Source organism: Falco cherrug, chromosome 1 (genome assembly GCF_023634085.1).
Source record: "Falco cherrug isolate bFalChe1 chromosome 1, bFalChe1.pri, whole genome shotgun sequence".
NCBI lineage: Eukaryota > Metazoa > Chordata > Aves > Falconiformes > Falconidae > Falco > Falco cherrug.
Window position 1 is genome coordinate 36,002,619 of NC_073697.1, and position 13,517 is coordinate 36,016,135.

General features: G+C 41.9%; 1 long non-coding RNA gene across 1 annotated transcript; it reads right to left on the reverse strand.

The window, feature by feature from the left end:
• Nucleotides 1-859: 859 nt before the first annotated feature.
• On the reverse strand, nucleotides 860-13,131 carry LOC114014836 (uncharacterized). Its single transcript, XR_003558506.2, has 3 exons — nucleotides 13,007-13,131; nucleotides 9,021-9,111; nucleotides 860-1,127 (listed from the first exon to the last, which is right to left on the reverse strand). It is a non-coding gene; the product is annotated as an uncharacterized LOC114014836 (long non-coding RNA).
• Nucleotides 13,132-13,517: the final 386 nt, after the last annotated feature.

The following is a 13,517-nucleotide window of genomic DNA, read 5'->3' on the forward strand; positions in this document are numbered from 1 at the left end:
CAACAGGGAAAGTGGCAGGGGCAGCTAACTTGTTGCTGCTTTCAACTGCTTCCCTCAGTCTGGAAGTGTCAATGATGGAAATGCCTACGCAAATATGTACCAGATGACTCATTGCTAAAGCTGGTAAAAACTGACTGTGCAAGATTAGAGCAGTGACTGTGCAGGACTGGAGAGCTATTTCAGACACAGAGACTGAATTACTCTTTCTAAATCTGTCATTGTAGTTAGATTTTAAATAGGTCTGGATTTACGAAAATACTTCTAAAAATGGTTGTAGTCAGGTTGTGTCTTACAAATTTTCTGCAGTATGTAGAATATTAGCAGTGCAGCTACCATGCATGTGCAAGAATTGAATGAGAATTTGCAGGTTTTTGTTCAGATAACTCGTGGAGCAGTGCTTTTCTGAAATTGATGTAACACGTAGTTGAAATCAGAGCTGTTCCTGATTATGTTTGTTTACATATTATTCAGCTGTTGCTATCATCTGGATTTATCATGGTAACAAGTAAATGTGTCATTTTTCCCTACCACACCATGAGGTGAGGTAGGAAGGTGTTCTGTTTTACAAATTAATCTGATTTTTAATGTAGGAAGCCTGTGGCATAGCCAGGAATTGAATGCAGGTCATACTCTACACAGGCATGCACTTCGACCACAGTGCTGCTTTCTGTTTGGCACCTAGAGGGTGTTACATTTGTCTTGGATATGAGAAGAGTGATGACAGTGATAGTCCACATAAGGGCTACATAAATGACAGGGAGAAAAAGAAATGTAGCTACTGCTCCTATTTCAAGGGTTTAGTACATTTTGTTTATAGCCCTGGTTCATATGCAAAAATGCACCCAGAAAAAGTTGTGGGTTTGATTACATTACCTTTAATCAAGCGTAAATGCCATTTGTATTCGTGTAGCATACACAACCCAAGCCAGGAACCAGCAGTATTGCCGCTATCTTCCAGACAGGTTTTGCAATATCACCCCCTTCTCTCAGGATAACTTCTCATCACCCTGTGTCATTTCATGGATTTCAGAAAGCCCAAGGATGCATTCCACAGTGGTCAAGTAATCTCAAATGCAAATAAAGAGTATACAGAACGCTGGGGAACTTTAAGGCACACATATTTGGTCCTGTATTAAAAAAAAAAGTTGAAAAACATTTAATATAATCTGTAAAACCAACAATAAAGGATGTGTCTCTGTGCTGCTTAAAGCGATCTTATATGAAGACTGCAGAATATGGCTTTCCACAAAACACTTCTCAAAAGTTACACATGTAAAAAGAAGAATTCAGTGATTTTAATTACAACTGATTTATCAGATGTTTTCTTCTCAAACCACAAATGCAGAGTGAGGTCTGATTCTCTTCTGACTTGTACTTATGTTGACATTAGTGATGCTGGTTTTGATTTTGCACTGATTCAAGAGTATGAATTGTTAATCTACATTTCTCTTAATTTCGAGTTATGCTTAGTTCCCATCCTCAAAGAGATACAGAACAAAGCCTCCAGGCAGACAGAATCTTTTTTTCTGGAACAGATGAGTACGTCTATTAACAAGGTTTAGAAAGCTTCAAGGCCAGTGTAACATCCAAGCAGATAAATCAGAAACAGGATGGTATGGTTAAAGTTTCCGTAAGACGCAAGTCTGGGGGAAAAAAAAAAAAAAAGAAAAAAAAAATAGTCCTAATCACATGCAGATAACAGCATCTGATCTTTACAATAGGATTTTGAACAATGTTAGATGGTTAGCACCAGCTCACGCTCTACATTACTAATCTACTAATCTACATTACTAATTACTAGTCTACTAATGCGGACTGGAACAGAAAACAGCAAACACAACATGCCAAGTGTGAATTCTATTAGAGGCAACCAAGAAACAAAAAAATTACAATAGACGTTTCTTCTGTCCTTTCTTCTTTTGAAGTATTTCTCCAGAGTGGCAGAGAAGTAATTTTTTGTGGTTTAAGAGTCTAGACTTTTCATAGTTAGGCAAATTTCTGTCATGAAAGAAAAAAAAAAAAAGTCTTAAGTAGGTGTAACAATGCAAAGTAACAGTAACAAAGTGTGGAAGGTAAAGTTTGAATTCTCTTAGTCATCCACTAAAAGCCCTCAAAAAACGAAGTGCTGGACAGTGTCGTCTTCAGTGCATTGGTGTCCTATTGGTGTCTCCATGTACTTTAAAAGAAAATAGTGATTGATCCAGGCATCATTAATGATATGATGTGGGCATAGTTACTTGATGAAGCACTTCAGGAGACTTAGAGGATCCCAGACCTCTAAGTTATGAGCATGATCATCCTCATAACGGCAAAGTGATTCCTGAGCTACAGTGATTCCACCACTGCCTGTCCTTGGAACTTTGGCTATGTGATGTTGCCTTCACACCGGCTGCACGTAGTGCTGAAGGAAAAAATGAGCCTGCAGCCCATCCCCCTGCAAACACTAGTTATTCTGGTCCTAAAAGACACTCAAGCAGTATTCAGAATGGCCATTTCTGAAATTTTGCTAACTTTAGCATGCACAGATGTGACAGAAGGACAATTGTTTTTTGTTCATGAAGAGGAAATGAGTATACCTGTGTCCCTGTAAAGGGGCACACAATACAGCTCATTTTTGCCTGTATTGAAGTCTGAGACTCGCTGCATTTGTTCAAGGAATATGGCATGTATTACATATTCAGGTGGTTTAGTTATAGACAGTGTCTGATAATCTACATTTTCGCAAAACTCTACTTCTGTCTTGAATACTTTCCATTCATACTCTAAACAATAGATTTATATAGCTTTGGCTTTTTAAAATAAATCAAGGGTCCTTCAACATATGAAAGCCCAAACAATTGTAAGTTAGAGACGTTTGTCAGTTTTGATGTGGGCAAGAAATTCGCATTCAGGGAAAAAAACCCTGAATTTCTTCAACCTTTCCCTCCCACTCGCCCTCAATGGAAAAAGAAAAATTATAAACAGTTTCAAAATACAGTTTTAGGAAAATAAACTGTCTAGCTAGGCAAATAAACATTACTGTTTCCTCTTCAGTATACTGCAGTTTACTAATGTTCTTTATATAAACAAATTTATCAACAGGAATTGCTCTTGTTTTCAAGTGGTAATAGGTTTTTTTTTCTCTGTGTAAGGTTGTCATTGTGCAATCTGATTTTTTTTTATAGTTCTATTTTTAGAAAACAAGTACTAAATTATTTTAAGTGTTTAAGCAAAATTGAGGAATACCTACTTGATCATGTTAAAACGTCAAAATAACAACAGTAAGTATTTAGAAAAGTCAGATTTACTTGCAATATATTGAATTGGTTTTTTTTTTCTTTTCACATATTTCATGTAAGTATCAAAACTAATAAACATTAAGGCTGATGACTTGTTCTCTGCCATTGTAAAATCTACCACTCTAATCTCAAAAGCACTATTAAAATGGACAAAGAACAGACTTAAAGGATTTCCTGTGTCTCCCATAGGCACATTATGGTTTCATTTTGCCTTAAAGAGAAATAATATACAAACTTATATAATCTACCTATAATAGTGATTTTAGTAAGATAAAATTTTATGTGATTGTCTTAATATTATTTATCAGATGTTAAAAGTTAAGATTTACCATACAATGTGTGTAATTAAATCATAACCAGATAGTTAGGATTAGTTACAGATATTAATGTGTATGTGAAAAGCTTCAGAGAGATCATGTTGCTCCTTCATCACTTCAGTGCTTTTGCTGACAATGATGTTAATAAATTTGCATTTTCCTTTCTTATTCATATAAAAAAAGCTTAAAGAAGAGATGGATTAGAAAACGTTTACACAGAATATTTGCATTCCCTATGTGATTTTTTTTGCATTGAAAAGGAACTTTCTGTATTTGCTCTATAATTTAAAAAAGCAAAAACCTATGATTCATTGAAAGACTGAAGAGGTTCTGATTTTTAGTTATGTAATTCACTCATAGCACCTAATACAGAGAATGAGCAAAAAGCACTTTTCAGATTTCTAGCAATCCAACAAATACATTATTTTTTAAGTTTAAAAATACCGCTTACTGAGTATGTGTATGTAACGGAAGTCAAGCATATTTATGTGAAAGCAGCACGGTCAGGATACCAGTTCTTCTCAGAGAGGGTATTCATTTGTAAAAGTTAGCTTTTTTCTTGGCAGTGTTGGAGAGGAATGTTGGATTTAATTTAAAATGATTAATGAGATTTTGTCAGACTCCCTGCCTTTACCACCACTGCAGTTTGTCAGCACAACAACCTGGGAAACCCGGACGCCACTCTGTCGCCCAAAACAGCTTTCCAGGAAAAAATAAACCTGAGTAACTAGTGCCAGGTACATGTCAATGGTATTGTCTTTCAGCTGTTGAAAGTTTAACTCTTAAGTTGGGACATTTACACATTCTGAGGAAGTGAACCTCATTTGTTATTTCAATAGTCTGGTTTTGACAGTGGATACCAGTATAAACTTAAGTTTTCAGAGCAGGCATAGCCTTTATATTTAACCATTTGGAAAATCCTATAATCCATGCAAACAAGAAATTCTTTAAAGGCGGCAGGGATGATCAAAGCTCATTCCGGTAAGTTTTTCTGGACGAAGACCATCTATGCAACCTGCCTCATTTCTGGCTGTATTCCATTAGGGGGATCTCATCCTCTGAGCCCTACGCATGCAAACAGGCTGCCAAGTGGCAAGGAATGCTCTGGTGGACTCCAGGCAAGCACAGCTGTGTGCGCATGATGCCAATACCCAAAACCTAGCAAGTTTGCAATACTAGTTGTATGTAACCATAACATAAGAAAATGTGCAATTCTTTTGAAATGTCTGGTAGATATTTATAATTATTTATAATTTGCCTTTTTCACTTTCCTTGGTGAAATTTAATCTGTTGGGCCACCGTTTGAGCATTGTGCTCTCCTTCCACATGAAATAAACAAGAACAGGAAAGGAGATTTTAATTTCAAAAGCAGCCTTCCCCTTCTAAGAAAACATATATCATCTGCCTGTGCTGCACAAGTCTTTCTGCAGTCACATAGCCCTGTATCCAAAAACTGACTTCTCATTCGCTCCTGTGGACCCCCTTGCACATGAGTCCTACCCACTAAGTCAGCAGGCCAAAGCTCCTGTGAGGCTTCACAGAGATGTAGATGATGAAAAAGACTTGGTACTGCTCTGCTACACCAGGCAGAACATACTCCTATGGAGCATGGTGCCACAGGTGTTCCTAGCATGACTTTTATCTTTGCCATTTCTTACCTGTTGAAAAAAGCATTTTCACAACTGCTGCTTCCATCTCCATATCCAGAATTCAGACTAATTCTCATATTACATGTAATGCAACTGAATCAAAATATATTTTTTTGTAACTGCAGAACTTCTTAAGCTTACTTGCCTTCTGCAGCATTGATCACCTGTGTGACAGAACAAGCAAGGAAAACAGAGAACTGCTTTAGAAGTGCTACGGAAGCGCATCTCTCAGTGTGCTTCTTAGTGACTGTCAAGATCATGCGTTTTTTCATTCTTCATTTCATATTACATATAACTTATTTAATTAGTTAGTTATATATATAACATTTATATTATTTCTAAATTCCACTTAGGAATTTATATCAACAAATATTTTACTGTTCCATGCTGTCTCTGTCTGACAGTACCATTTCTGCTTCGTACTAGCAAAAGCTGGTTTTCTTGGGCGTGGGGTTTTTTTCTGGCTTAGCAGCAAAATTTACAGTAGATATACAACATTTATCTATAACAGTAAAAATATGATAAAGAAACACTTGAATCTTTTTTCCCTATATATATGGTTTAGATGTGTAATAAAATACAGAAGTGACATGATTAGTACTCAGCTTTTACTAAAACTTTTTTTCAGCTTTTTAAAAATAAATGTATAAATATATTATTATTTCCTTTTATTGGTATTAAGTGTTCACAATGTACATTGTGCTGCATAACATATACTGAAAATCACAGCACTTGAAGGGCTAATTTGAAGATTTAAATGGTACATAGATAGACATTGTGCTGACTTCCTATATAAAAGATTGTATTTATAATCACGAAGACCCTGAAATGCATTGGAAATTCCTATAATTGAGTAATATTTAGTAATATTAAGTTAAATTGTTAAACATAAATCAAGATTTATGACCTGGGTCTGAAAACAGAAATTAGTAAAAAGGGAGGAAAGCTAAAGGAAGTTATTTTCTTTTCATTAAAGGCTTCATTAAAACTAATATCTTGTTAGTTTTAATGCAGATTAAGACAGAAGTTTTGAGAGGTGAGATTGGTGGTTTCTGTAAGAGGATACCTGGTCCCAGCCATATTCATACGTCATCCTCCCTCTTTCCTGCGGTAACCTAACAGCCTTCCTGCCCTTCTGACAAGTCTGCTCCTCTCCACAGCTGTCCCCAGTGAGGCTGAGCAGCCTCCCTTTGCAGCCTACTCTGCTCTTCCCCTCAAATTAGTAAATGGGTGGTGTGTAGTCTTGTTATCTTTAAAACATATAATGTTCTCTGCAATTTCTTAACACTGGTTAAATAACAGAAATGAGAAGTTAGCAGTTAAGATGTACTCTCAGTGAGAGTCAACGTTTTTTAAGTACATTGTTCTATTATACAAAACAACAACAATAAAACAGAAAAGGAAGCCTATGTTGCCAATCAAACAGCTTTATGTCAATAACTTCAACCTCATAATTATTCCAAAATCATCCTCAAATTAATTCCACCAATGCTGATTAGTGGTCTTTAGTCTATTATAGAAGTTGTTCACTACATGCTCGAACTAAGCATAATTATGCATCGACTGTGAGGTAACAGTTGCAGAGCCTTATCAACATTATCCTTACCACACAACTTCCAAGATACACCCTAGTGAAATTCCAGCCCCTCAACTGTCAAAAGCCAATCAGTAACTCACGGAGTAGAGTCAAGATGTCACTATGGTTTGAAAGAAGCAAAAGCTTAGAAGTATCTTTAATCCCTGACCTTCTGACAGACCCATGGTTTCAGCACACTGTTTAAGCTGATAAATGTCACTGTGTTATCGACTGCAACATAGCAGTATTCTCAAATCTTTTTGGATAATCTATTCTCAGTAAAGCAGAGAAACAAAAGCAGGTTGACTCTCTGGAGGCTTTCTGCTTACTACAAGTAGTGCAAGTAATACTGGTACTTAACATAAGCAATGCCGTAGTCAAAAAGCATTTAACCTCAGAGAAAAGAGAAATAATGAAATTCAATGCCCATGATGCATAGGAGGTCTGTAAAATAAATAGCAGAGTCCCACCTGTACAGGCATAGCAGAATATTGGTCTAAAAGAAAAGGTGTCTCAGTTTTAGTAAACTATAATCTGATTTTCTTAAGTGGTGATTAAAGTGCCATTTTGGTTTCACCCCCTTTGTAGCCAAATCTCAGGGTGCAGGTATACCAAATAACGTAGCGAAGGAGAATGTATTTGTTCATATGCCAATGAACAGCACCTGTCTGCTCTGGCTGGCACTTCTCAGAGTCTGGTGAGTCAGTAGCGTTGTCTTCAGAGGTAAGATCTTTCAGAAAGAGATTTGACACTTGCCATATCACAACGTTTAGAAGGTATGCTCAAAGGCTGAAGAAAACCAGGCTGGCTGGCTGGGTGGGGTTTTTACACTGCCAGGTATGTGTATTATATTATTCTCTCCCCCTTTCCTCCTTTTTCACTTTCTTCATTTCCAAAAGACCTTGTTTATATCATTCTTAACAATCAATTATACTTGGGGAGGGGGGGAGACTGTGAATCTTTGAGTATAAAAAAAAAAAAAAAATGTGTGAGCTTTCACAGTTTTTCTGTAACATTAAAATACCATTCCTGTGGAATTTTTGTGCATAAAGATTGTAAACTTTGTGTGAGCCCAAACTGATCCACTGGTATCTGAGAGGAGAAGAGAGTCACCTTACAATTACTACCCCAGAAAGTTAGAACGTGGAACTGGTGTTACTGTGCTTACAAAAATATCACTTACATCAAAGTTATTAAATATTTACAGAATCTTTTTTTAGTTATTTTTATTAGTTATTATTATTTTTTATTTCATGTACTATTTTAACTGAAAATTGTCAATTAATAATTTTATCCCCAACTGTGTCAGTCTTATCTACCTTAGCTCAAGACAAGTTTCTGTGAAAGGACTCCATAATACGTCGCTATGGAAAATCATATATCAGGTTCACAAGAATAAAGCTTTGACTGATGAAGCTCTCACATGGTGATAAGTATAAATTGTTATACAAAAATGAAAATGGCCTTTAAGCAATCAAGTGATTCAATCTGTTTTAAACACAAGTCCTTACAGAGGGGGTTTTATGTGTAAGCAGATGAATAACCCAATCCCTATTATGCTGATGATACACACCTTTTAAACGCATACTTTCAAATTTCTGAGAAACCAATGACACCAACTTTCCTATTTATGTCTGCAAGACCCAGCCAGCTTGGAAGGGCAGCACCACAAACCACTCTCTTGACATGAGTAGTATTTGGTTCGGGCTCCTTCTAAGATTTGTTTTAACAGATTACGATGAAATGAAGGTGAGTTTAATATCAAGTTTGTTCTCAAAAAGAAAACTTTATTACAACAAATGCAGTAACTGCAACAAAAGAAAAATATGCTTGAAAATGGCTCTATAGCAGCAAGGCAGTCACAAGGTCTTTCCTGAGCAAAACCAACACTCTGGTCCCCAGTTCTACAAACATGTTTGGCAGGTTTTGCCAGCTGGGAAAAGCTTCCCTTGATACTCCTGTCAAAGCACAGCTTCTGCTCTCTTGAGCATCATTCTCCCACCAGGCCACAGCAGCCCAGGGCTTTCCTTGATGCTCACTATCCAGAAGAAAGGGCCACAGTTTCAGACTATGGCAACATAAGAACAACCACACACCATTTCTGCAGTATCAGCCACCTCTCTGTTTCAGTGAAATTCCTAATTTACACCAGCCCAAAATATGCCCCTCTTTTAAATCCCAGACCTTGATTTTCTCCTACCTTGGCATGTAACTATTCTTTCTGCATTACTAGGATGCTACAGATCTGTTATGCTCTTTGTGCTATGGATTCCTTCTTCACACATGTCCTCCTGCAAGCAAAAGACTCTGTGTCAGAGAGGGCACAAACTCCATGCCGTGCAGAGCTCTTATTATCAAAAGATCATAAAAAAAAAAAAAAAAGCAGAAAAAAAAAAAAAAGCGCAGAGGTGCATTTGCAGGGACCTATCCCTGGATACAAATATGTTTCAAATTAAAGTAAGACTAGAAATGACTGCAACATGAAGAATACTTTGCTGACTAGAAAATCTGGTAAACTCATGTCTTTTCCAGATATATCTATTGCCTCGTATTTTAAAATGACCAGGTTTCACATTTTTCAGCCACATACTCTTGAAATTGTGTCCCTGACCATAGGTATAATAGGATTTTTTTATTTTTTTTTAAGTCTCCAACTTGCTTAAACACTTATTTTCTCCTTCTCTTTTCTAACATTTCCCTTGCTGGTATTAAAACATACAATGTAATACATAACTTTCTAACAACACCTCCTACTTTTTCACTGCGATTTCCTAGCTTTATTGGGATCTTTCTAGATACAGTTTCTCTTAGAACGGCTTACAGGAAAAAAAAATTAAAAAGTGTAAATACTACAAAGTTGACAGGGTTTATATGTGTATATTTCTACCTTGCATATATCCTAGGCTCCTGGTCTGCTTGCTTGCCAGTATGATTGATTGACTGCGTCCTGCAACGTGTTTATAAAAAGCGGCAGGTTCCGTGTTTGTACAGATCTGCAAACATCCAAAGAAAGCCAAGCGTCCGGTGATCCTGCTGTTGGCTCTATTCCTGCAACCTCAGACGGCAGTATTACTACGGCAGCGGTTATTACTGATACCGCTGATAAGCTGCCCTTCCTCCTCCTCCTCCTCTCCACCTCCCCGGCCGGGGCTCGAGCGGAGCCCCTGCAGCCGGGGTCCTGCGCGGGTGCCCGCGGGGATTACCGAGGCGAACGCAGAAAATTAATCAGCTCGTCCTTGCTGAGGCTCCGAGGAGGCGATGGAGAGAGCGGGGGGAAGCGGGGCGAGCGGGGTCAGCGGGGTCTTATCTCCCGCCCTGCCTCCCTGTTTCAGGAGGGTCCCCTGTTACTACAGGGCGACAACTGGGTCACTTTACAGCCGCGTCACTTAGAGGGGAGGAAAAAAAAAAAAAAAAAAAGCATAAAATAAAATAAGCTGCCCAGGGATGAAGGAGCCTTACTCCAACGCGTTATTTATTTTAGAGCCGAGCCGAGCCCTGCTCCGCCCCACCCGGTCTCCACCTGCCAGGGCGTAGGGCTGGGAAGATCCCCCTGCCCTAACCCGCCCTCCCGGGGGTCTTTTCCATGTGGATCCCATTATCATCATTTGCTCCTAGTATAAGGGGGATTAAAGAGATTAGAATGAAAATAATTAAATGATCTTCTAATTTACCCCTTCGTGCTGGTTGCAAGTGGAAATGGAGGGGGGATTCCACCTAGAGCAACTGAGACAGGGTTTGTGATTCCCTGTGGAAGGGTTGGGGGTTTTTTTTAAAGGAAAGGAAGGAGAGGGATGGGAGGGGGGAAACCCTCACAACTGTCAACTGTTTTCCAAACACTGGATTAATGCTGGCCAGACCTTTGTCGTAACGTGACCCTACTGTTTTCAAATGTGTTTTCCAACCTGTAACCGTTTGTTAAATCTCAGCGTTGACTAACGAAAGCAAAAGAAAACCCCAAAATGCTCGGATGCTCAGGGGTTTCATTGTTTCGTTGTTTTGGCGGTGGGAAGGTGGAGAAAATATTTTGAGGTTGGTTCGTTTGTTTGGTTTGGGTTTTTTTCCTGCAACAAGCGAGATCCCTATACTTCTTCATTTGGAATAAAACCGTAATCCCGATGAAAGGATTTAAACACTTAAAAATAACAGGCAGATTTTAATCTGAGGAGGGCTAGCCGTTTCAGCCTCTTTTCTTTTTCAAGGGAAGTGCTATGAACAAGTGAGAAAACTGCTTATATATATAAGCACACACTCACATATAGCTGCATGTTCACTGATGTACCTACCTTTATGAATCCATACCTCAATCTTTACGGCTTTCGTTCACACGGATAAAATGAAGAGCTTAGAACCATGTCCGAGAAGAGGTAAAAATTCAAAGTCGCAAGCGCCTTTTTGGGGGGTTGTTTTTTGTGTTTGTTTCTTTCTTTCTTTGAGTTTTTTTTAAGTAACGTTAACATTAAAGAGAATATTAATACACAGGGGCCCACCTGGGGAAATTGCCGAAGTGGATTTTCAACGGCAAAAGGCGGCAGCCTTCGCGAAGCCAGCGACAGCGGCGGTCATCGACGCCGCGTCTGCCTTTCCGAGCAGGGACCCCGGTGAGGGGCGGCGGGGGCAGCGCTGCCGCGCTGCGAAAACCCCGCTCGGCCTCCACCCACAGCCGCCAAGTCACTAGAACCAGTCGATTCATTTTAAATGGGCAGAGACGGCGACATAACCCACCCGTTCGCGACTGAGTAACACCGAACCAGATTCGAATTGTAAAGCCCTCGGAAGCTGCGGTGCTGCTTGGAGGAGGCGGGGGGGGGGGGGGGGGGGGGGGGAGATGAGCCGGAGACGCTCAGAAAATGCGAAGTTTACAGCTGTAAAACCTCTGCTACCTGAAGGCACAGCGCCAGAGCGGGTAACTCCTTTCGGCAATTACTTCGTTTGACAGCAAGCAGATCAAAAAGAAAACTTGTAGGAAAAGCTTCAGGACCTGCAGTGGAGGGTGACACTTCTGCGCCCCCCCGGGTAGGCGACAGTCCTAGCACACCCTGCGGATGCTCCGCTCTCCGCGGCTCTGAGCCTGCAGGGCTGCCCGCAGGCAACGCTTCGGCTTGGTTGGGTTCAAAAGGTACTTCTAAAGCTGAAAAATTGTCCTGCGGGGTGTTGTTACTTTTAAAATAGTAGACCTTTCAGGGTGAAGTGTAAGTATAGAAGTTTCTTTGATTCGACGAGGAGGGAAAAATCCCGTTTGCTGTCAGAAGGTAGTTTTCAGCTACTGGAGAGGTTACCGACTTTAAATATTTTTCTTTCCTCTATAAAAGTTATTGGCCTGCTTTCACGGTTACTGAGATGTTTATCCGGCATTAAATGGAAGCCTGAATCCCGGCATTCATTTGGCAGTAACTCTCTCGGTGAATGCCCGTTACTGCGGCGCGGAGCCCTGCGCCCGGCGGCTGCCGCCCCCCAGGCGGCCGGTGGTGCCCAGCCGGCGGGGCGAGGCGCGGCTCAGCCACCTGCGGAACCACCGCGGCCCGCGCCCGCCGGGGGCGGCCAGGCTTTCGGCCCGCGGTGCCCGAGCGCTGCTGCCTCTAACGCCTCCTTTTTGCTGAGCCGATGACCGGCCGCTCCTGTTGTACTGTGTATGGACCATAAAAGCTCCGGCGTGGGGGGAGCCGCGGGAGGAGCAGGTGGCCGCTCCGAGAGGTTTCTCTTTTTTCCCCCGTTTTAACGCAACATAGACAGACCCTCGGCTTTACTCCCAGGGCCCCCAGACCCTCCATTTCTTCACGGAAGAAACGGGAGGAGCTCCGGGGGAGAAGTGCCCTCTCCCGCCGCGTCGCCGCCGCCCGTTGGTACCGCTCGGAGGCCGCGGCGCTGGGGGCGAAGCTGCGCGGCAGGAGCGAGGGGCGGGGGGGCGCCGGGGGGAGGAGGGGGCGTCGGGCGGGCGCCACGTCCCCGCGCTGCTCCCCCGCCACCCAGCGCGGGGCCAGAGCCCCCTCTCCCCCGGCAGGTCCGTGCCATTCAGTAAACGCCGAGAGGAAGGAAAAAGAGAAGGGGGGGGGGAGAAGAAGAAGAAGAAGAAACGAATAAATGGGATAAACCAACAAAATAAACCCCACGAGAAACTCAAACCAAAAAGCTCAAACCACCACCACAAACAAACCAACCCCCAACCCACAGCGGCCACATGAGGTTTACCTTCCGCGGCCGGGAGGGATGCCATTACTCTCCCTTCTGGCGGGACGGGCTCCCCTCAGAGATCCCCCGTCTCCTGCGGTAGCCGCTGCCTCTGTCACCTAGAACGACACACGCGTGCGTGTAACACGCAGCAGCTCCCCCGCGGTTCGGAGCCGTGCCCGGGGCGCCCCCCCCCCCCCCCCCCCCCCGCCGCCATATAAGGCGCTCCGGGAAAGTCCCGCAGGACCCGCCGGTGCCAAGCATGGTCCCCGCCGCTTCGGGTCACCCCACTTCGCCTCAGCCCCTCCGTCATGGGGAAATCCTTCTTCTCCTAGAAAACCCTGGTGGGTTCGGTGTGGTTTTTTTGTTTGGGTTTGGTTTTGGGGGTTTTTTGTTTGTTGGTTTGTTTTTTTTAGGGGATTTGCTGGGGCTGGGCTCGGCATGCCCCCTCCGACGTGTCGGGAAGAAGCCGCCCACCCAACTGGGGCTCCTCGGGCACTCCCAGAGCCGCGGGGAGCCCCCAGCCATGCCC